Source organism: Lissotriton helveticus, chromosome 4_1 (assembly GCF_964261635.1).
Source record: "Lissotriton helveticus chromosome 4_1, aLisHel1.1, whole genome shotgun sequence".
In the NCBI taxonomy this organism is placed as follows: domain Eukaryota; kingdom Metazoa; phylum Chordata; class Amphibia; order Caudata; family Salamandridae; genus Lissotriton; species Lissotriton helveticus.
Genome location: NC_136063.1, coordinates 1,681,122,133 through 1,681,147,442, shown reverse-complemented (window position 1 = coordinate 1,681,147,442; position 25,310 = coordinate 1,681,122,133). Strand labels below are relative to the sequence as shown.

The 25,310-nt window shown below is 44.3% G+C and overlaps 1 protein-coding gene across 4 annotated transcripts in view; it reads right to left on the bottom strand.

Moving 5' to 3' along the window:
• The window catches only part of ENOX2 (ecto-NOX disulfide-thiol exchanger 2), a 1,184,097-nt gene that overhangs the window by 290,927 nt on the left and 867,860 nt on the right, over positions 1-25,310 (bottom strand). The gene's annotated exons all lie outside the window — the stretch shown is intronic.

Genomic DNA, 25,310 nt, shown 5'->3' with positions numbered 1-25,310 from the left:
AGTAGGGCGAATGTGTCACAATAGGTTGAAATTACAACCTCGTTCAACTGTCAACAGGTGCTGCCGTGAAGATATCCATCACCACGGTCTTATGGAGTCTTCATTTGGGGAGATTTGAAGTAAGTCTTTCTATTTAGGAGAGATAAGCTAACAATATGCCTTGCCATTCTTGTATTAGATATGCCTCTATTTCTTAGGAATCAATCTGTCGAGGTAGTTTTGTAGTTTAAAGGACGTTTCTTTTTGTTCTTTTTGCTTATTCTCCCTCTATCCCGTAAAGAAGAGTTTCAGACCTCACTACACGTGAGACTAATATGGGATTACAACCAAGTGAGTTGACACTTTTTGTCAGAATATGATCAGAATGTATGTGAGATTTCAGTTTCCAGTGTATGAGGCTGAATGGAGTTGTGTATATAGATCTTCCAGACTGCGCTCATTTCTCGAAGGATTTCTGTTAATTTTAAAATTTAAAGTCCACAAACCCGACCACTGACGAAACAAACGTCAGAGGTTTTATATGGGACTTACACTGTTCACCTCTGAAATTAGTGTTCAGATAATTAACGTAAACTTTAGCAAAGTGAGTAAGGCTAACAACAAAGGTAGTCTTATACATCCTAAGCATAACAGCTATGGTAATGTTTGAAGTATTTTGTGGTGGGACCTCACATCACTTTACTTTTCTGACTGTGTCACTGGGCAAGCGATGGGGTCCGAAAGTACTAAATGTTTCTAAAAAAAATGATGGTTAAATGCATACGACAGTGGAGTGTCTGTTTTTCATATGTGCCTTATGGGTTTCTTTACAGATTCCGTACACCTCGTTGAATAGAGGTTTGCACAAGACATAGATCCTCAAGTGGGTATCAATACGTCTCTTGTGAATTTCCACCCACCGTGAGTAGGCACTTTAGGGTGTGTACTGCCCGGTCGGGTGAGTTTACTTTTCTGGTCCTGAGGAATGCTGGGTCGAAAAAGACCAGATAGCTGAAACATGTCGACCGTTTTTTAGGACAGGGAGTTCAAATTTACTTAACTCTCGATGTTCGTTCCCGCACATTGTTTTAATTGAGTTCGAATCACCCCTCTATTAAAAATGTTGGTTGAGGGAGTGGTCTATACTCATTTTAATTTGCACCTTTCTTTGGTATGATGTTTTTCACATGCACTAACTTGAGAACCCAATGAAGACAAACGGCTACCCATCTGCGGAGGGTGCCTGAGGGTTCTTCTTTTCATCTGGGTTGCACTCCATCTCTCCTTTGTCTGACACAGTAGATTTATTCGCATGTAGCACTGGTAGGCGCTGGTAGCCACTTTCTATTGCTATTTCCTGTAATAGGAATATTTTTGCTTATAATTTGTTTGTTGTATATACTCTCTTGTTGTTGAATTTGGTTCTACCCCAGGGGCGGGAGAGTATTTGTACTAGCCCTCTCTCTCTAGTTGTTGATACAGCACTGTTACTAACCTTCTTTTACCTCTTTTCGGGTCGCCTACTACGACCCCTAACATAGAAAGAAGACAGTTGCGAAGTCGACTGCCTGATTATCAAGAGAGAGATTCACTGAATAGTTTAGCTCGGAAATGGGTCATGGACACTGTAAAATATGATGTACAGTCTGTCATGGAAGTCTTCCATCAATGGGAATCAGCGACACAGAGATATGTTTTCGAACAGATGTGTGTTTTCCTTTGCGAGGATTTAGAAGACAATGATATGGAATGCATCCCACAAGAGATGTGTCGTGTACGGTTTAAGTTCGGAGAGGGTATGATTGTAGGTCCAGATGTGGAAAAAGCAGTTGAAATGTTGTTATCATATCGGAGTAAGGGGAGCAGTTCTGGGTCACCATCTGAGCCTAGAACATCTAGTAGGAAAAAGGTGCGACAATACCCTATGAGAGAAGTTCCCCCACAATGGAGAGAGGGTGACACGACTGCTGTCCCACCTATTCTGCCACACTTTCAGCGTGTGTGGGTACATGTCCCATGGAAGCGAGCTGAAGTTTTAGCACTTAAACAATCATTACCCGATCCGCGTAAAAATCCGGCAGGATATTACAAAGAGTTGTCGCAGACTGCTGGGTCATGTGTAATGAATTTAGCAGATATCGATATGTTATTTGGGAACGTTGTTCCACAGCCTTTATGGGGAAAGATTCGTCACACGGATCATGATCAGGAATTAGGTGACTCATGGGCTAACCTTACTGCGACAGATGCCCACAAGTAGGTGGCGCTAAGCCTGAACCTTTGATAGCAGAACTCCCTGGTAAAATAGTAGATTACATGAAAACGATAATGCCTGCAATACGTGTAAATTGGGATAAATTGTCTGCATGCAAACAGAAGAAAAGAAACAGTCTCAGATTTCTTCACCAGATTTGAAGAAACATTCGTTGACCACGGCGGTCAAGATATGACCACAGAAGGTGGTCAGAGATTGTTTGTCGATAAATTCGTGCACAATCTGCTTCCAGAATTGTGTAAAAAATTAAAGGATTCAGAGAGTTCTTGGGCAGTCTCATCTTCAGCCCAGATATTGGCTACTGCACAATATTACGAAAATAGAGACAAGGATGAGAAAGATAGAGTAGAAAAGAAAACTAAAGAATTAAAGACGAAGGTTTTGCTACAGCAAGCCTATCCGCCACGTGGTGGTGGTAATCGAAATACTAATGGTCAGAATCACTACCAAAATCCTTTTCAGCAGCCTCAACAGTATCAGAGGAACTCGCAAAGAGTCGAGTATACTCAACCCCGTGTACCTGTAGGCCCCAACCAGTGTTCATATTGCAGACAAGAGGGTCATTTCAAGTATAATTGTCCTATTCTATTACAACGTGCAAATGGAGTTTCTGGTGTGAAAGGTCGTGGCAGTCAGCAAGCACCTAGAGGTAGAGGGCGTGGAAACGCCCCTCAGAACGCACGTCCCCTTCCACCACAAAACTTTATGAACAGGTTTGATCAGCAGAATAACGTATCTGACAGGACATCTCAATACTACGTTGATGATTACTATACAGAAGATGAGTATTTGGAGAATAATGATTGCTAGGACAGCCAAAGACAAAGAGAGGGAGTTGTTTCAGTTCCAGTAGATCAGAGTGGACCTTACGTTGAGGTGATTACATCAGGTGTGTCAGAGCCTTTTTTGTTGGATACTGGTGCTACAAAGAGTTCTATTATGCACTCCAAACTCCCTGGCGCACCTTTGTCTGGCGAAATGAACGTTTCTGTAGGTTTTTCTGGCGCCCCAGTTAGAAATCCAATTTCTGACCCTTTGTCTCTTTCTGTTGGTCCTTGTGAATTCGAAGCACCCCTCATTCTGATAACAGGTTGTGGTGAAAATTTGCTAGGACTGGATTTGTTAAAAAGATTGTATGCGACTTTGTACTGAGTACAACTTACTTTAGGTAAGAAAGTAGTTTCTCCCATGTATTTGTCGAGAGATGCACTTCCAGCAGAATTGTCATTTCTCCCAGATATTCTTTGGGCCACTGGTCCTAATGATGTAGGTCTTTTAGAAATTCCACCATATGTTGTAACATTGAAAGCAAACGTCAAAATGCCACGAATTCCCCAATACAAAATTTCTAGTGAGGGTGAAAAAGCTTTGCTAGCGATCGTTTACGAATTAATTGAAAAGGATGTGATTGAAGAAACACGAGGAAATGTTTGCAATAGTCCTGTTCGGCCTGTTTTAAAACGAACTGACCCTTCTAAGCCACCCATGTACAGATTCGTGATTGACCTTAGAGAAGTGAATAAAATTGTTGTGCCACAATTTCCAGTTGTACCCGACATTACCACATTATTGACTATGATTCCAGCTTCTGCTTCGTGGTTTTCGGTGATTGATTTGAAGAATGCCTTCTTCAGCATCCCGATTGCTGAGGAAAGCAGGGATATTTTTTCCTTCAGTTTAGGAGGTCGCAGCTTCCGCTTTAAACGCGCTCCTCAGGGCTACTGTAAAAGTCCATCAATATACAGTCAAGCGCTAAAAACACAGCTTGATACGGTTATTTTACCTAAAGGTGCTACTCTCGTACAGTATGTGGATGATTTGCTCATTGCTGCAGATACTAAGAAAATTTGTAAAAAGGCCACGTTGACATTATTGCGTCATCTGTGTGATCTACACCACAAGGTGTCACTTTCCAAACTGCAATATTGCCGACAAGAAGTGACCTACTTAGGTCACCTCTTATCGAAGGAGGGAAGGAAACTGACCCCAGAAAGAATTCAGGCAATAGCGAAATTGAATGTGCCAAGAACACAGAGAGAAGTGCGTGCTTTCTTGGGCATTACATCGTACTGTAGACAGTGTATTCCAAATTTTTCGTTATTGGCCAAACCCTTGGTGGCATTAACGTGTAAAGGTACACCCGATCCCATTCCTTGGTCTGAAGAGTGTCAGAAAAGTTTTCTCGAATTGCGCACAGCATTATGTTCGGCTCCTGTGTTAGGTACCCCCAACTACAGTAAGCCTTTCACATTGTATGTCCACGAGAAGGAGGGCTGTGCATTGTCTGTGTTGACTCAGTTATTTGGAGGTAGGCAGCGCCCATGCGCCTATTTTTCGTCAACTTTGGATCTGGTAGCACAAGCATTGCCAAGTTGTTTAAGGGCCACAGCAGCAGCAGCTGTTTCTATTCGACAGTCTGCTGGTCTGGTAATGAATAATACACTAATTGTGATGGTTCCACATGCAGTAGACACATTGTTGAATAGGACCAAGACACAGCACTTAACTAGTGCTCGATTGTCCAGTTACGAATTGACACTGCTAGCGAGTCATGTGCACATAAAAAGGTGCAGTACCTTGAATCTAGCTACGTTGTTGCCAATTGCAGAGGAATCAGATGCTTTAGAACAACACAATTGTTTTCTCACAACAGAGGAAGAAACAAAAGGGAGAGTAGATTTATTTGACACTCCTCTTGCTGAATGTGATGGTACATTATGGGTGGATGGTTCATGCTTCAAGCTCCCAAATGGTAACGTGACTGCAGCATATGCTGTCACGACTTTGCACACAGTTGTTGAAACTGCACGAGTACCACATGGTTCAGCTCAAGCTGCAGAATTAGTTGCACTCACGAGAGCATGTGTATTGTCTAAAGGAATGAGAGTGACTGTCTACACTGATAGTCAGTATGCGTTTGGAGTGGCTCACAGTTTCGGACGATTGTGGAGAGAACGTGGGTTCCTGACTTCGCATGGAGCTAAGATTCAGCATGGTCAGTTGGTGAATGAGCTCCTTGAATCACTGACCTTGCCCCTGCAAATGGCGATTGTGAAATGTAGTGCTCACAAGAAGGTGACTGATGATGTTGGTCGTGGAAATGCATTTGCTGATGAGATCGCGTAAGAAACTGCAAAGAATGTAATGAGCCGAATGTATGTTGCAGGCCCTGAAAGATGGACTGGTGATGTTGGAATATGTGCGGACACGTTAGAGAGTGTGAAGTCCATCCAAGCTGAGGCCACAGAGAAAGAGTTGAGCACGTGGAGAGAGAGTACAGGTAGAATGGATGCAAATGGTTGTTGGATTGAATTGACAGAGCGTCAGATATGGTTGTTACCCGATGCATATGTGCTTGCAGTGGTTACAATGGCTCATGGAATGGCTCATATCAGCGTGAAAGGGATTTTCGGGTTGTTGGCCCCAGTGTGGAAGAATTCAGGGATTCCCAAGTGTGCAGAGAATGTTGTCAAGAATTGCATGGTATGTCTGAAGCACAATCCTGGTAGGGGAACCCCAACTCCAGCTGGTCATTTTGCACCTCCTACGTATCCGTTTGAGGTTTTGCAGCTAGATTTCATACACATGGAGAGGTGCAACAACTTAAAATACGTGCTCGTTGTTGTTTGTGCCTTCTCAAGATGGGTAGAAGCCTATCCCCTAAAAGACAATACTGCCTTGTCCAAGGCAAAAGCCCTTGTGAAAGAGTACTTCCCCAGGTTTGGAATGCCTAGAATGGTCTGGTCTGATAACGGAAGTGAATTTGTGGGTCGTGTGATGAAGAGAGTGTGTGAAGGGCTAGGTATACGGCAAAAGTTCCACGCTGCAAATCACCCCCAATCAGCTGGATTAGTAGAATGTTACAATGGCACGCTTAAACTTAAATTGGCCAAAATCCAAGCGAGCACAGGTCTTAAATGGCCTGACGCTCTACCCTTAGCACTCCTATCCACCAGAATGACTGTGCATTCGCGAGTGAAACTCAGCCCTTATGAAATTGTCTTTGGCCGGCCAGCCAACATATGGGGAGTGCCTAGGCCCACGAAGTTCAGCGAGCTAGAACACCCTATTTTGCTTGATTACCTGTATGAATTGATGGCTAAATTGCGTGTTTTGCATCAACAGGTACATGACTCCCTGCCTCCGGCCACTGATACTCCAGGACACCCCATAAACCCTGGATCCTGGGTGTTGATAAAGAATTTCCAAAGTACTAAAAACGACCAGCCCAGGTGGACGGGACCATACCTCGTCCTTCTCTCTACCAGATCGGCAGTTCGAGTGGAAGGGAAAAAGGCCTGGATCCACGGGGTCCACTGTAAAAGGGTACCCTTACCTCTGCCCTATGACCAGTGGGTCCAGGAGGGCGTTGCTGACCCAGAACTTGATGCCGTGTCAAATACTGTCCCTTTTAATGATTCGCACGTAAAAGAAACTGACTCTGAACAAGAAAACGAAGATATTTTGCACAAGGCTGTGCCACCATCCAAGTGAGTGAACATTACAGAGCCTGACTTTCTGTTCCAGGATCAAACAATACCTGGGAAGCAGCGATACAATTTGAGACCGAGAAAAACGAACTAATAAAGTCATTCCTTTTAAAATTTGAGACTAAGATCCATGGACAAATAAAAAAAAAATACTTCTTTTTCCCCCAAGTCCTATTTTTGAAAGTGCAGATCTCCCATCTAGGTAACTTGCTTATTTTTGTTTTTCGAACCGCCATCCGGGTTCCGCTGCTAGGGCCACGGTTGATTAAAGTCTTTGGGGTGCAGCTGACGACGTTAGGTCGGTAGTTCTGGTTGGTCCAAGGGAGTTGCCCTAGACTGACGGAAGCATCCCTTAGCAGAGGCAACCTCCCACCGCGGGCAGCACTTTAGAGAGGATGGAGTTTCCCGATGTGGAGAGACCTGCCAAACAAATGAACTTTAAGCAGAGACTGTGTAACACGATGACAAAGAAAAGTTTTATAATATTGTGTATTTTTATGCTATTCAGCGTAATGATCTTTTTGATAAGTTATGTTTTATTCTCTTTCCATGTAACATTTGCGCCCACTGCATCACCCATACCTCCTCCTACTGTTTCCTCTCATTCTTTCCACCCTCTGCCTGATCACGAATCAAATAGGAGGTTGGAGTTCATTAATAACTCCTTTGTTCAGTTGTTACACCAACACCAACTTGTAATGAACACAACTAACTGTTGGGTGTGCGGTCTTATGCCTCACAAAACGGATAAAGGTATCCCCTATTTGGTCCTGCCATTTAGTCACAATGGTTCTGTATGGGCATATAGGACAATGTTCATATATGCACACGAAATCTACCCCCTACGTTCTGTAACAGACAATCCTAGAAAAAGTGCTCTAGTCAAAGGTATAGTTGACATGATTAAGGAAGGTATTTCTTATGAAACTATCCCTAGAGATGAGACACTATTATACATAGGATGGAACATGACTGGATATGGAGCTACCCTGAGTGAGAAACAGCAAGCTAAGAGATCGTCCCCGATTTGGATTGTACCCCATCAGGGTTATCTGTGTCTGCAAGGTAATGGCACGAATCACAGGGCTCAGTTAGGGAAGAGTGTCTGTACTGAAACGTATATGTTTGGATCTCAGACTTCCCCTGCGTTTTTAGCAGCTAAGGGTACTTATTTCATCTGCCACGATAGAGCCTATACATGGTTGCCCCCTGACTTTTCGGGCTCATGTTTTGATTCCTTCCTGTTGCCTCCCACCTACACAGCAGCGGCAGACTACCACCGGACAAGGATAGTTAGAGGTGTTTTGAGTGAAGAAGACACTGCAGGTCAAGAATTTGGGGACTTTGCAAAGGGTTTTCTGCCGTTCTGGGGATCCATGGCTAACAGCAGAAACATAAGGCAATTGACAAGGGTAGTTGAGTCCACCGTGATAGAAACTACTGGTGCCCTTAGTAACCTGACTGCTGAGCTCCAGTCGGATCGGCTTATGACCCTTCAGAACAGGGTCGCTTTAGATGTCATCCTTGCAGACCGAGGTGGGGTATGCAGATTGATCCAATCTAGTTGCTGTATCTTCATCCCTGATAACGCTCCAACAGTGTACCAGGCCATCTCCAAACTACATAAGATTTCCGAATCTATTCATGTGGATAAAGGAGATTGGTCGTTAATGGGATGGTTCTGGGAACTGATATCCGCCTGGGGATGGAAAATTCTGATGGTCATTGGGATGGTCTTGGCCATTCTTTTCCTGTTCTGTCTATGCATACAGTGTGCTCCTGCAAAATGTGGCCTCTGTGTTACATCATGTGTAAGGAAACCTGTGTCAAGAGATGAACTAAGTACTAGAATGATGTTACAGCAACATCTCAATGACTTTAAGAATATAGATCTGGACTCAGACTAACATGAGGATAGATTAATTGCCTATGTAAGGGCAAAAGGAGGGATCGTGGTTCTGAACATCTGGATTCGTGTAATCATTCCTGACTCGAGAATTAAATCTTCGTCGAAACATGACGAATTTGGTATCAAAAGACCGAGAATGACGAGTACATCATGTACATATATTTTCAGCATATTCGAGTGACGATTTCACCTCGAAATCGTCATTTGCGTTCGGAACCCTTGGCTTCCATTTATGTGTTGCCCTTTACATAGGCCTTAATCCAGTTGAATTCAATTCCACAAGGACACATACTCCTTAATCGACTTTTCCATGACCTGTGCAAGTTGGAACCATTGCCCCAGGCCGAACTCGTTAGGTCAGTTCCCCTCCCAGTGGCCGAGCAAGATAGCATCTAGGCTCAACAAGCCATAAAACCATTTCAGCGCGCACACCTGCCGTATCTTGCTCACATCTGTCTCTACTCTTTTGCTCCACTTGCTTTATGATGGGGAGGTGCCTGTTTTTATTGGGGGTCCACTGATATCTGATGAAATGTTGGGCCTTGCCAAGTGATTTGTTGTAGGCAGCACGACGTGAAATATGTACATGTCATCATGACTCTGCTTTTCTTTTGTAAACCAATAACTGTAAATGACATACTACGAATTCGAAGAATGTTTGCCTGAAGCTGAATATTCTGTATAAAGAGAGAAGCCTGACTTTGTAAAGGCGAGCAGTCTCCTGAGAATATACTTCCCCGTGTTGTACTTCTAGGACACTTGTTACCTTGGTTGAAGCCAATAAACTAATCTTTGACTTCACCTAGAAGACTCTGAGTTTCTGTAGGTCTGGATCAGGAAGAACCCGAGGTCTCTGGGTGTACCCTGACACCGCTGGGTTACCGGTTCTGTGCCGGTTCTTAAAAACCCAGTACCTCAAAACCCATAGAGATTTCATTTTCTAGTGTTGGTGTATTATTCCACAGTTTTTGCATCTCAGGTTCGGAGATGTTCTCAGCTTCTAGCATAGCTGTATACCAGTACGAAATTTGATTTTTCCACCTATCGCTTCTGAATATTAAGTCAAATTTAGGGTTGGGTTTATTAAGATTCCAGGGTTTAGTTAGCCACCATCTGGACAGCTGATGATATTTAAACCTCGTGAGGGTTCCCCCAGTCAGACTATATAATGCCTCCCAGCTGAGAAGCTGTGAATTTTCCTGGAGATCCCCCCCAACACTCCAGCCCAGCTGCCCTAAGAGGACAAGATAACTGGTCTTGGAGGCAAGCCGGAGTTCCAGGTGATTCCCAAATCGGAGCCTGCTCTGCATAATAAGGAATATCAAGTTTCTGCCTCACAACGACCCAATTTCTGATAGCTGTCCCCAGAATCTTAAGTCTTATTTTTTTTTTTATTTAGGGTCCCCATACTTAACAAGCATTTACAATGCAACGGTTTTGCCTTTGCCAAAGTTAGAGCTATTAGCATTGTAAATGACAAATTGTTTATTTATGTGTTGGTTTTGAAAACAGATAAATAAATGGCATTGTCATTTACAATGTCAATAGCTTAATCTAATAGTCCCTCATACAGAAGATGAAACAAAAATACTCCTGTGGCTGATCCAAGATGTGACTGACAATATTTCAAGCCAATGTCTGAAGGTTCTTGAACCAAAGAAGCCACAAGCAGAAGGAGGCTGAACCAAAGCCATAGGGAGTATGTATAGAATATATGTTCAGCATGAATGATAGAAGTGCCACTACACGTCATGCCCAATTAAAGTGTATTCTGTATGTCAGTAGAACTTAATGGCCATGTACACCCCACTTGCTTTAGAGGAATCCGGACTACCTTTTCTACTGAAGTTACCACACCCATACAAAATCCTGTAAGACTTTCCGAATAGTCTATTGCGCGTTTTAAACAGCACCATGAGTTTTAATTGTTTTTTAAAGCAAGATATTCCCTATGATACTTCGGTCTGTTTCTTAGGACCAATCGACCACTTTTCTTACTTTACAGGCGCCCTGGAAGGCTGCCTGCTGCACATTCTGTTCATAAATTCTCACCACAGTGAAATCTTAAAGCTCTCTTTTCAATGGCCTCAAAAACATTTAAATGAAAACATGCCTGAGAGAAAGTTTGCAGGGGGTAGAGGGTGCTAAAATGATGACAAACAGATTTAGAGCCTTAATCCCCTGTGCACTCTAAATTGTTCGAAGGTGTGCCTAACACATCAATAATTAATCTGTTCCCTTCCAGCTGGCAGCAACAGACCAAAAGAGGGGCACGCGCGGCGCACTCAGGAAAAGCATGCAGCAGAACAGACTTGTATGACGCAAAAAATGTAAACACGCGAATAAAGACTAATTTGGGTTCCAAGAAGAAGCTTACCCTCATTAAAGGTGACGGCCTCGTGAAATGTAGTTTTCTTTATAAACAGGCACCGCTGGGAGGGTGGCATACATTCCTACACAGCTAAGTACCCAAGGGTTGTAGTTATTTCGTGGCTGCTGCTGGGTTATCTCTTCTACACGATCATACACAGAGACAAGTACCTCACCCATTAAACAATTTAATTAAAAAACGGGTGCTCAGTGAGATTAATGCTCGCTGCTTCGACATTCACACTCGACAGGTCACGAGTTCGAATGCCGACAAGGCCGCCTCACCTGTAGGAGGTGGGAACAGCGCGTCCTTGCTTCTAGGTCCGTTTTGCATGTGCCACATTATGCATTACAGGACGCCTGCCTGGGGCCTGCCTGATCTCCATACAGAATGACTGTTCAAACTGTCCAGTCTCGGGGTATCTTTCACGGCATGTGCGCGCGTGCAGCGCATACCTGAAGAGAAGTCTGAGGAGCCCCCTGGCACTTGTCACTTCTGACAGTAACTCGCCGTGGACTTCAGCAGCATATAGAAGGCACCATCTCCCAGCTAGAAAGATCATGGCGCGTAACAGGTTACTCAGCAGTTGTCAAGAAAACGGCACAGCTGCAGCATCCCCCCTCCCGTAAATGTGAAACTGCAGCGAATGGCTGACCATAAACTAATACGCATTGTGTATATGCTATGAAACACGCGTTCTTCTCGTGACCCTCTCAATGCAGAGCATATAACTGATCCACGTACTGCATGATCTGTTTGTGTATTGTTGTCACTCCTAGTAAAACAAAAACGTACCAGATGGGCGGGAGGCGGCCGCTGTTGTCCTCTGGGCAGTGGGAAAACGCAATGCTTCATCTTTACGCGGACCATGTTTACCGGTAGTGTCGTGTGGTATGTCCACGGACAGGGGGAGGGGGGCGGGAACGGCACACGGGGAGGAGGGGGCGGGAAGGCAAGATGAGCAACTGCACATGCACTTCCGAGCGGGAGGGGGGCGGGAATGGACCCGAGCCGAGCTCCAGAAACAAATCACTTTCACACGGGGAGGGGGGGGCGGAACGGACACACGGGGAGGGGGCGAACCAGACGACATGAGACGCGGGAGGTGGGCGGGGGGGGCTCACGGACAGCGGGAGGGGGGAGGGAACGGCAGCACTCACCTCGACTTCCTCCAGCGGCGGTCGGCCGCGTAATGGGGAAAAAAAAAACGAAACTCCGCCCACCGCCGCGATGACGACATCGCAGAGGCGGAGAGGGAAAAAATCTCGGGAACGCCCCCGAATCTGGTCCGGCCTTGACGGACAGATCCGGCTCCCAATGGCTAGCCTCCATTTATGGAGCTAGCCAATGGGAGGAGGGGGCGAGGAGGGGGCGGATACCCGACCCCACAGAGCAAAACATAAGATTTTGCTAGCGCATGCATACTTCATACGCATTGCCAAGCAAAACCTAAAAAGGAAGTGTGATTGGCCCTGTGGTACCTCCTGCAATAGCGCTAAAAATAACAAACCTAAAGACGTTGCCTCTATCTTTCCTGCTAGAAATCTAAAGTTTTTAAAATGAAACGCATGACAGTACATAAGTAAATCGGGGAAGGCCAGACCTCCTGTTTTTAAAGTCCTCCTGAGCTTTTTCCAGGATACCCTTGGCGCTTTTGAATTCCAAATAAAGGATCCTAGTTTCCCTTGCAGTTTTTTAATCGATAAAGCATGAAAAGATAAGTGGATAGAATTAAATAAGAAAGTGAGTTTAGGTAGGATATTCATCTTAATAAGATTAACCCTCCCAAAGATGTTTAGAGGGAGGGATGACCATCTTTGCAGAAGGGCACAAACATCCTTGGATACTTTATCCAGGTTGATTTTAGTAATATCCTTAATTTTATGGGCCAGCAAGACCCCTAAGTACCTCATTTTTAACGTGGCTCCCGCTGTGCTCACCTCTTGGTTCCACTCCATAATCTCGGTTTTATCTTTGTTTATGGAGTAACCGGAAACCTCACCAAACTCTTCAGCTAAAGATACCATTCTAGGCAGGGCGACCCCCGGGTCTGAGGTGTACATAAGAAGATCATCCGCGTATAATGCGAATTTCAATTCTAAATTAAAAATCTTAAAGGGTTTAAATGCCAAATCAGATCTAAGTAAACAAACAAAAGGCTCCATATACAAATCAAACAACAAAGGAGATAATGGACAGCCCTGCCTAGTCCCACGAGCAATTGGTACCCACTTAGTTAAGAGGTCATTGATTAATATCTTTGCGCGAGGGGAGCAATATAGAGACCTCATAGTGGTTATGAAGTTATTTGGAAAACCAAAAGCAGACAGAACCCTCCATAAATATAGCCAGTCTACCTGATCAAACGCCTTGGCGGCATCTACTGCCGCCAAAGTTAAAGGGAGCTTCTTACTGACGGCAACGTCTATTGCTGCGATTACCTAAAATGTCAGCTCGTTTAGTTGTCTATCTGGAATGAAGCCCCGTTGAGCTTGATGGATAATTGTTTTAGCTATTTTGGCCAATCTCACTGCCAGCACCCCGGCAAAAACCTTATAATCGGTATTTAACAGCGAGATTGGCCTGTAAGATTCAATTCTTGAGGGGTCCTTATTTGGTTTTGGGATTAAGGTTACAGTAGCCTCTGCCCAGGAATCTGGGGCACTCTCCCCTGCTATAAAGATTTTATTACATAAAATTGTAAGGACAGGGACTATTTGATCTATTGTTATCCTATAGATCTCTACAGGAAGTCCGTCAGGACCAGCTGCCTTCCCTTTCACCATTCTCATCAGCTGGGTTCTAACCTCACCTTCTTTTATTTCTGAAGAAAGGTAGATCTCGTTCTCCTCGGACAGACAGGGAAGCCGTATTTTGCTCAACCAGTTCTCTAGCAGCTGGGGAGATTGATTTACTTTGGCAGTGTATAACGTTTGAAAGAAAGATTCAGCCTCCTCCCTAATTTGCCCATCATCGCTTGAGATTATACCAGAAGTTCCCAGGTGTAAACTACAAATCTGATTCATATTCCTATCCATTCGAGTCTTCCATGCGAGGAGGCGACCACATTTCTCCCCATAGGAGAAATTTTGGAGCTTGCTGGCGTCCCATCTGCTCTTAAGAACCTTGTCCAAGCCAGCCTGATAGTCTGCCCGCAGCCCATCTAGTTCTTTTTGTAGGCGAGATTTAGAACTGGATTGATTAACTGAGGCGGCCTGAAGTTCTGACTCTTTTAGTTTAATTTTTACTAAGCTCTTCTTCCTTTTTCTTTTTACTCATCTTGTTCTTCCCAATTGACAAAGTGGTCAACATACCTCGTAAGAAAGCTTTAAATGTGTACCAGACCACTTGCTGAGTGGCCGAGCCGCTGTTGTTTTTAAAAAAGTCCTCAGTCAGAGTTATCAATTTCATTCTCGTTTCATCCTCCTGTAACAAAGCTCTATCCAGAGTCCATCTCCTTTGCTGTTCTTTCACTTTAAAGTTAATTACTAATTCCACCGTCGAATGGTCCGACAAAATAGCTGGGGTATATGCGGTTGAATCCACGGAGGCAGGTAACGAATGATCGATAAGGAAGAAATCAATTCTAGTATGGTGGCCATGTCTACGACTATAAAAAGAGAAATCCCTCTTTATGCTGTTTCTAACTCTCCAGACATCTATCAGGTTATAATCCTTAACTATATTCCTAAGCTCCCTCCGGGATTTCGCTGGGGGCGCAAATTTATCCCTGGAAGTACGATCTAGCTTATCATCGAAAATCAAATTAAAATCGCCCCCTAGAATAACAGGCCTTGAATAGTCTAAAAGAGTTGCTCTAAGTTTCAGGAGTGCCCCCGGCAGATCTTGATTGGGGCCATAGTAGACAGCACATAGAAAAGGGATACTCTGACACTGTAGTGATGCCACCAACCACCTTCCCGACTGATCAGTTTCGTAATTAACAACCCTGATACCTGCATTGGCTCTAATCAAAATTGCCACCCCTCTCGTATTTCCGTTCTGGTTGGAACATAGGATGTCCTGAACCCACCTACACTTTCCCAACCTCACACTCCCGTCTCTCTAAGTGAGTCTCTTCTAACAAACAAACCTGAGCCCCTGTGTTAAATAAATATTCCTTAACCCTTGAAAGCTTCCTTCTATCTCTTAGGCCGTTCACGTTCCAACTGATAAACGTAATTTTATTGTTCATGTTGGCCATACTGACTGCATCCCCAAAACCTGTTCCCTTCCATACCCAATGTGATCACCATGTGTCTTGAATTGTTTTGATCCTATTAAACCCTGTTTCCAGCACGCTTCAGAATTACAAAAAAAGTGCTTAATTTTAGCTTTTCTAACTGCTTAATGCATACAGTTAATTTACAGGGATGTACATCTTGTTGTGTAAAGCAAAAAACAACATCCCACAATGTCACTTAGTTCCCTTTAAAAACTCCTCTAACTTTACAGCCAGAGAAAGAAAAGTAAATACAAAGAATAAAGTAGCTTGATATTTGACCTCTATCTTTGAATCACCAGTAAATGTGACAAGCTAAACATAGAACTTAAAGGCATGCTTATTTATTGCTCTGACTTTCACGGCCTATAAAAAAATCAGCTAATGACCAGACCCACAGTTTGTGAAACACTGTGCTAGATGGTTGGTTCCCAAAAAGATGTTCTGCTGGACCATTCTCTTTCAAAGAGGTAGGGCCTCTTGGCACAAGAACCAAGGCCCCACTTTGCCCTGCGTGTTGCAGTACCACAGGGCGGTTGTGTTGTCCATAATTATTTGCACCAGCCTCCTTGGGAGAGAGCAGGAACGATTTCAGGGTCAGACAGATCATCGGAAGCTCCAAAAGCTTAATGTGGAGCTGGTTTTCCGACCTTCACCTCTCCCATGTAATTCTCCGTACCCTAGCAGTGATGTGTCTGTCATAACAATTTTGGCTGAGGAAGGGGGACTGGCCAGTCATAAGTCAGGTTGGCACTGGTCTGCCATCATAGACGTTCCTGAACCATCTCTAATGCGAGATCTGGATGGAGTCAAAGAGACAGTCCTGAAGCTGAAGTTCCATTGTAAGGCCTGCATATACCATCTGAGGTGAGGAGGATCCACGAGGAAAGGAGTCCAAGAAGCCTGAGAGCCGGCCACACCAAGACCGGGGATTGAGCCCAAAACATCAAGATCACATTCTGAACATCCCAGACTTGCAGCCCGTTCCTCACAAAACCCTTTAGATGTCAGGGGTTAGGGCTGTCATTCTGAGGTTTTCTAAGATGGGCTGTGGCAAGCCTACCTTGAGCAGCCAGTCATCGCAATATGGGAACACATGTATCCCCAAACTCTGAAGGTGGGCAGCAAACAATGCCATCAGTTTTGTGAACACCCAAGGAGACCAAGGTAAGGCAGAATAGGTGCAATGCAAATGTTCTGACCTCATCTACAACCACAAATAACGTCTGTGGGACTGGAGGACAGGTAAAGGCAAATTAAAGTTCTGCAAGTCCTGGAGAATATTCAACCTCCTGGGACTAGAGAAGAAATAATATGAGACAAGGTGAGCATCTATAAGCCTGACGCCTCCATCTTCCTTTCATGCGAGGCACCCCTCTCCTCTTTCCAAAGCAGGTACCCATATGGTGGCACACTTGGCCAATAGAAGGTTTGACTTCTTGCACAAAGATTGTGGAATTGTCCACAAAAAGTTGTTCTGATGTGAAAAAAAAGTACAAGCAGGAAATGTAAGGCTGGGCATAGAAGCTTTGATTTGCAAGACCCATCAATTGACATAATCGTTCTCCAGCCGGGGAGAGAACTGTTGTATCCTACCACCTCAGGCTGATTATGGGCCTGTGAGGACAAGTTAAAGTGGCTTGCAAGTTGCTGCAGCAGGGAAGAAAGAGTTAGAGAGAGGCTGCCCCTGCTAAAGTGAACAGCTATAAGACTCTCTCACCACAACACTCTGTCTTGAAAGGACTAGGCTGCTGCTTCAGTACAGTTTGTGGGGGCTTGTGTTGTCTGTAGACCAGTCCCCTGGAATAAGTACTAAATATACTGTATGGTTGGTTAAACTTAGTGGGAGACAAGAGACCCAAGGATTGCACTGTGGCTTGACTGTACTTAAATCATTCAACGGCTGAATCAGTCTTCCTCCTACATAATTTAGAGGCATCAAGAGAAAGTCCATATGAGATTCCCAGGCAGCATATATAAACCCAGATAATCGCATCCATGAGTATCGTCTAAGCTCTATACAGGGAACAACAAGCTCTACCCACAGAATCCGTGCAGTTCTATGTAGAAAATTGCTGACAGGCCAAACTGAAGAAAATGAATATTACGTCCACTTACAATGGTGTAATAGTGCAGAAACCGGAAGGACGGTATGTTAAAAGTAAACAAGTTGGGTGTGTCATTCCAAGAAACAGAGCCTCCACAGAGGTGAAAACAAACATGTATTCCTATTGCTTCAACCTAATGTTCCCAGGTTCCTGTACATTTAAACATGCACTGATATATTTTATAATCAAACGTGGATTTTTTAATTAATCTTAAATGCCCTTTATCCTCAATATAAATGAGTGCTACATTTCAAAACTCTTAATAGGCACAGTGGTTATTTTATTTGAAGTAGTACATATGTACATTTCCTACATCTTGTAGCAAATTGTAGCTTTCAGTCTTGGCAACCAAAAATGTGATTTAGGAAAATAATTGAATCAGCAGTGTGGTTCATGTATTTGCCTGATACATGCAAAATGTATCAGGCAATTGTATCTTAGTTTCGATGATGTCTGGCATTTCCTCGGTGAGAAGATCCTGCCACCTGCTCATTAAATAAGTTTCGCTTTTATTGTATTCTTTCTCCATAAACTTGTATTGAGAGAAAAGTACATAAAAGCTGTAAAAAGTGCCTGCATTTTAGCATTGCATGTTTCAACTGACCTTTTTGGGCGAGAGCTCAGGCAGGCTGAAATGACAATTGGCTCTTAATTATTTGCTGTTTTTGCAGAAAACTTGTGTTAGACTTTTGGTCTTCACAACGTGTTGCATTATATTTTAATTGAGGAAACCCACATCATGCGGTTAAGTCGAAGAGCCAGGTCTTCGAAGCGCAACGAGGTAGGAAAAGGATCTTCCTCCAGCCGTTGTCTTGCTGAACCGTGGGATGATGGCCAGGGCCAGTGGGGCAGAGCAGAGATGTCTGGTGGGAGTGTAGAAGGAGAGGCAGTGATTGAGGTATGCAGGTCTGCCATTGTGGAGAGCTATAGGAGTGCATGAGGAGGTTGAATGTAATTAGTTTGTTGATAGGTAGCCATAGGAGGTCTCTAAGGTGGTCAGTGATGTGGCTGTGGCATAGGATGCGCAGGATGAATCTAGCAGAGGCATTCTTAATGTTCTGCAGTTTCTTTTGGAGTTTCAATGTGGAGCTGGCATAGAGTGAGCTGCCGTAAATGAGTCTGCTGCTGACGAGTGCATGGGTGACCATTTTCCTGGACTTGGTAGGGATACACTTGAAGAACTTACAAAGCAGACAGAGCATGTGGAAGCAGGAGGACGAAACAGCGTTGATTTGGCGCTTAATTGAGAGCGAAGAGTACAAGACAATGCCACGGTTTCTTGTGTGGTCCATGGGTGTGAGGGGTTTTCAAGCGCTGCAGGCCACCAGGAGACATCCCAGGTGGAGGTGGTGGAGCGCAGGATGAGGACTTCTAGCTTGTCAGAGTTGAGCTTGAGGCAACTATAATTCATCCAGGTGGCCACTGCCTTCATCCAGTTGGGGAAGTTGCTTGTGGCGGCTCTGGGTTTGTCTGTGAGGGAGAGAATTAGCTGGGTATTGTCGGCTTAGGAGATGATGTTGAGTCCGTGGCTTCCGACAATAGATGCAAGCGGGACCATGTAGATGTTGAAGAGGGTGGGGCTCAGGGAGGATCCCTGAAGCACTCCGCAGCTGAACTCTGTGGGCTCTGATTTGAATGATTCTCCGTGTTCGGCCGATGAGGAAGAATTGAAGCTTATTCTGCATGCGTTCTATTTGTTCATATTTACTCTGAATAATTAACTTCTCTAATTACATTGATCAAAATCGGACATCCACTTCTATCTTTTCTTAAAATACTTTCCACCTATCTAATAATTTGAAGTGATATTTCCTGAGCTTTCTTAATGACAGTACTGAGAAGTCAGGCAAAGTAAGCATTCTTGTTGGCACCGTTGACAGGGACTCAGTCTCAGGTACAAGAACTTGCAGAGCTTTGCCGTGCCAGAGGATATCTAAACAAAGCCTTAAAAGTGAGCCAATCCAATTGGGCATCCTTGATGCATCTAAGCACATACAGTGAGCTACTGTTTTCATCCAGGACCCGTTGGTTGCAACATTGATTTATCACAATACAACTTGTTAGTTGTATTTTACAGTGGTTGCATACATGCAGGACTTCAACTCTCTGATGAGTCACTGATGTGGATTAATAGGCAGGTAGCATTCTTCCTCATGGCACCGGTATGGATTAAGGAGTGTGTTTGTGTCCTGTGGTCCATGCAGAAAGACATATACTCTCAAGGAGTCCACTCAGAAGTAAAGAGCGCAGGTCACAGAAATAGGCATTATACAATCAGCCACAGTATGTCCTCTGAGGAGTCCACCCAAAGGGCAGCAGAGAAACAATCCACAGTAATGAGCATTATCCAACAATCTGTAGCATATGCTCTGATGGGCCCACACAGGAGCGATCCTAAACAAATTCTATAAATGTGCTGCTTAAAACCAGTCATAGTGTATGTTCAGGGTATCCACACAGGAGCAGGATGGTTTAATCAGCAGAAGTGTGTGATATTGGAGCGGAGGTGAGAACGGTTGGTGACTGGCCCTGTGGAAAAAAGGAGTTAGTGGAAGAAGCATGCAAACTGACTGACAAGGGAAGGAGTATAGGGATACCAGAGCACAGGTCAGCCCTATGCACGTGTTCCCAATCTTTGGGTTGTAACCCACTGGTGGGTTGTGAGATTATTTTTGGTGGGTTGCAAAAGTCAGAACAATAAATAAAGACGCCTTTAAAATCTGTGTTTAACATGTTACACATGGTGAATCAACGGCAGAGGTTGGGTCAAGCTGGCTTATTCTCTTAACATGGGGATTGAGGTTTACTTTTCTTTCTCTGACTGCAAATTGAGATGCAAATTGAGATGAGGTTTTAAGTGAATTATGTGATAATGGAGGATGTTGCTTTCTGCAATATTCAACATAATGTAGATACGTGTAAATTAACTATATGCATCCAGCACATAGGAAACAACACTGAAGCACTTTTTTGTAATTCCGAAGTGTGCTGAAAACAGAGATTTAAATAGGATCAAAACAAATCAAGACACTTACTTGGTCATGCACAGATGATGAATATTTACAGAAGCCCAATTTCTACATATTATCATTTGTGTGCTATATAGTTTTATCAGGAAAACTGTATTTCTGAGCAAATTTTAGTGGCCAATTCATTGGAAAATGTGCGGTCTGTAAATGACAATGCGCTACCACAAGCTGCTGTAGTTACATCCAAAAATTCTGCACATAATTTTCAATAAAGGTTTGTAGGTAGTGAAAGTTTCTTGTCCTAGAAAGTGGGTTGTGGTTCTAAAAAGTTTGGGAAACACTGCTCTAGACAGCACTAAACAGGGATGAAGCCATAGGAAAACATCCTTAACTTCTGCTTGGGAGGAGAAACTAAGTAGGGTAGGTGTAGTAAGCTGGTTCTGTATATGGTATACCACTAAGTGGTTATATCATGCACAGAGTCCAGAGATTTCCCCAGAAGTGTACAGAGCTCAATGTAAACCCAAATGCTCTATTTGTGGTAGAGTGGGCGAGTAGCCTTAGGTCTAACAGAGTGTGTAAGACGTGTTATGCATTCAGTGTCTAAAAAAAATGGCACATGACTCAAAAAGGAGATCCACACCAATTTTAGAAAAATAAGCTTCTGTCATGATTTATTTTAAGACCAAATTGTTGGCAAAAAGGTAAGTGCGTTTTCCAGAAAAAATACTTTATACTTTAAAAAATGGACAATATTCAAGCTTTGCAATATTAACCTATGTGAGGAAAACAAGAATGCCGTTTTTCAGGTAAGTACACAAATTATAGTTCTAGTCTTTGAGGTTTCAGGTCAACGCCAGGCAAGGTTCAGATTGGCACCAAAACTGCACCACCAGCCGCAAGGGGGCGGCAGGTTGCAGAGGTCAGATTTGGGGCCGGTGCCCAATGTCAACCAATGTGGACTGGGGGTTCTTGTATATGCGCTGCTCACAAGTGAGAAAAGCGGTGTCAGGGGTCGATCTCCTGGGGGCAAGGTAAGTACAAGGGGAGGGGGCACAAGGCAGCACAAAAATTACACCCTCAGCAACACAGAGGCGGCCTGGTGCAGAGTGCCAACACAGCGACATTCACACTGTGCAATTCAATGGGGGAGATTGAGGTTGAAGAAAGACTGCAGGCTCAGGCTAGGAGGCTGGACGAAGAAAACCCACAGCTGCCCAGGAAAGTAGTGATACTGGAGGATGTAGGGACACCATTGGTCAGGATGCCCAAGGCCCAGGGTCTATGGGTGCAGGGGTGCCTTTAGGTGTTGGAAAACAGTTTATCGGGCTGGTCACAATCAGGGGATCTTCAAGATGAGTCAGTACATAGTGGACTCATGCTCAGAAACACTAATGAATCTTCACAGAACCGGTGGGCGACTCGGACTGAGGGCGTCAGGAGCAGAGGCGGATCCGGAGGCAAGTTTGCAGTTCCTCAGGGCTGAGTTATTTTCTTTGTAGATAGTTTCTTCTGGACAGAGCCGCTGTCCACAGGAGACTTAGCGTCTTTATCTATGGCCAGCAGTCCTCCCAGACAGGCCGGCAGGGCTGGCTCAGAGTCAGTCACTTGTCTTTTTTCTCTTGTGCTGGTGCGGCTCATTGGTCTCCTCGCTTCTTAGGTCGTCGTGGATCTGATTTCATGGTCTGGTGGAGCCACCTAAATACTAGATTTAGAGGCGTTACAGGGAAGTAACAGGTAGGGAGGAATGGGTTCCTTAACCAGGGTGTTTGCACCCACTATTATGCCACCCTCCTGTGGGAGGGGGCATAGCCCTAGCCCTAATTGGATAAGTCTCACCATCTTCAAGATGGTGGGCACTGAAAAATGTGCTTTACTTTGCCTCCAGCACCTGAGGGTTGGAGTAGGGGGGGGCACACCTCCTATTATTACGTTATCCTGCTGGTGATCCTGCCCAATATTGGGGGGTGTGAACCAGTGGTTGCCATCTGCTGCTAGCAGGAGAGGCGGGGTCGCATTGCAAAGGAGACAAGCCTTTGAAGCTTCCCTCTCAAGCACTGTGCCCATCCTGCGGGAGGAGATGTGACACCTCTGCCCAGGATGTGCTTTGTTTCTGGCCACAGAGAGCGGAGGCTCTCGGCCCAGGGGTCTAGCAACATGTCTGGTGGTAGTAGCCTACCTAAAGCCAGTCAGACCACAAAAGGGTAGGTAGGTTTTCAGGGGGCACCTCTAAGATGCCCTCTGAGAACATGGTTTAATAAATCCAACACTGGCATCACTGTGAGTTTATTAAGAGGATGTGTTTGGTACCAAACACTCTAGTGTTCAGTGAAGCCATCATAGTGCTGGGGAACTCGACTTGTCAAATTTGCAGTCCATGTACTCTCTATGACTTCCCTGGCACCACAATACCTCAGAATAGACTTAAGTATTGTAGGGGCATATCTGCTCATGCAGCTATGCCCACACCTGTGATATAGTGCACCCTACCTTAGGGCTTGTATAGCCTGCTATTGGGTGACTTACCTATACATTAGCAAACACAAGGAGATGATGGACGGACTGCTGAAACTTTTTAGAGACTCACGCCCAATTACATATCTGGGTTGAATCCATCATTGTTCTTTAGCTCACTTCGCCGTCCCAGGCTGATAACTGAAAAGCGACAAGCTGGTGTACAGCACCATAGGCAGGCTTGGGAGGCTGATTTAGAGATGTTTGGAATTACTGCTGTCAGAAGACAAAAACGGTGTCCATAAACCATAGAGATGATATTGTTCACTACAAATTCCTTTGCAGGACATACCACAGGTCAATCAGCCAACATAAAATAGATTGACAAGGTACACACCGATGTCTACGATGCAACATGTGCTCCAATACACAGATTCTGGGAGGAAACACATTTAATCACATATAACAAATGACTGGACATAGGTTAATTCCCAACGAAATGACTGTTCTGCTTAAACATGTTTGACTAATTCCAGCAACTGCTATAAGATTTGAAGTGATAGCCCCACTTCGAGCCAAGCGAATTGTGAAGCACTGGCGCAGAGACACAGTACCCATAATAACCAACTGGCTACGCAACATGACAATGTGCCATGAAAGAGCAGAGGGCTATGCAGAACTGCAACCCATCACCTCCAGGCATAAAGATATTTGGGGATCGTCGCGCTGATTGCTAGTTAAGGGAGATCCAACCTCAACCTCAGTGACAAAATATGCACTCAGCTCCTGTACCAGAATGTCCACATCAATAAAACGCTACTCCTCAGGACATAGTGAGACCATGGCAAATGGTATGGGCACAATATTCTGATCTGATATGGCTTAAAATGTCTGATACATATACACCTTTACAATGCGACTCTAATACACTAGTGCCACCCTGCATAAACACTGAGGCTCAGTCATGCTGGATTTCCAAAATAATATGAACGTTCCTTGCCACATTGCTGTAACCTGCTGTGCTATGTTATCAATCTACATACGACTTGCTGCGGTGATTTTTATGTTTCTTTTCTTTTTCTGTTATTGAAGGAAAACAATAAAAAGATAATTCAAAAGGTGGACAAAACAGAGGCTCAGGGTGTAGCTGCCATATAGTGCATTCTTCCAAATCAAACAAGCTTTTTAGTTCTAAACCTTGATGAAGCTTTCAGGGCAGATCCTCTAAAAAAAGGTACCACTAACAGCAACAGAGGCCAAGCCATCTGAGGGTCAAATTATACAACAAACAGAAAAGGCACTACTTTTTAAAGTTTTTCCCCAGGTACATAACAAAGTTTCCAGGAAATGGAGTATTCAGGATGTGTTGGCCTATTTTTTCAAGTTAAAGATCTCACAGGGACGCGGTCTTCAAGACATATTGTTCCCAGTTCTTTAAAATATACATAGAGTGGACTTTGGCTCCACACAGCGGAGTATTACGCGTTCACCTCCTGCTATTTAATGCATCATTTCAACTTCCAGAAAGTGCTTCCACCAGAATGCAGGACGGACTGAGGTAGACTCAATCATCACCCTGTCACATTCAATTCTTTACAGAAAGCTATAATTTGTGGCGGCTCTTCCTTTAGGGCTCCAGGGTTACGCTCGTCTCTTGTTTTCTGGCTGTTTTTATTATACCTGGAGTGAATAATAAAAATCCATTATTCACGCTTGGTAGAATGAAGAAAATGCAGTCCAGCATGCGCCCGAGACAGCTAGTGATACTGTCTGATGGCTGGTGAAGGCGCACAAAGGAGCCTTAACTAGTCTTCAGAGAGTATCTAGGGCTGGTGAAACCCCCAGCCCAGGCCCGAGTGCCTCCCTATCTATAAAACTTCACGGGTATAGGTAGCCTTGGGTGCTGCAGGGTTAAGCCCTGCAGCGCCCGTGGCTACACGCCAGTCAGCGAGTCACCCGCCCTTGCCCAACTGTCACAGAGTTAGGTAAGGGTGGGGTGAAATAGAATAAATTAAACCCTCGAATCGGTGTCTGAGCAGGATTGAGGTTTCAGTTTCAAGAACTGGAAGCAGCAGGAGTAAAAATGGGACCTACACAGGCATCAAGGTAAGAAAAAAATACTCTTACCTGCTCTGTGTGTGTGCCTTAGAGTGAGTATGTGTCCCTGAGAGAGCGGTTGTCTGAGTGAAGATGTCAATGTGTCTATGTGTGTGCGTGAGTGAAAGTGAGAGAGTGTCAGTGAATGGGTGAGTCAAAGTGAGTGAGAATGACTGCAAGTGAGAATGAATGAGTGAGGGTGAATGGCAGTGGCTGTAACTGAGTATTACTGTTTGAGACTGAGTGAGTTATTGTCTGAGTGAAAATGACTAGGTCAGACTGAGGGAGAATGATTGAGTCTGAATGATTCCGGCTGAGATTGAGTCAGAATGAGTGTGAATGAGCAAGACTGAGTGAGTCAGGGTGATATCGAGAGTATAAGTGGGAGTGGGACTGAGTCAATTAGAATTAATGGTACTGGGTGAATCGGTGAGAA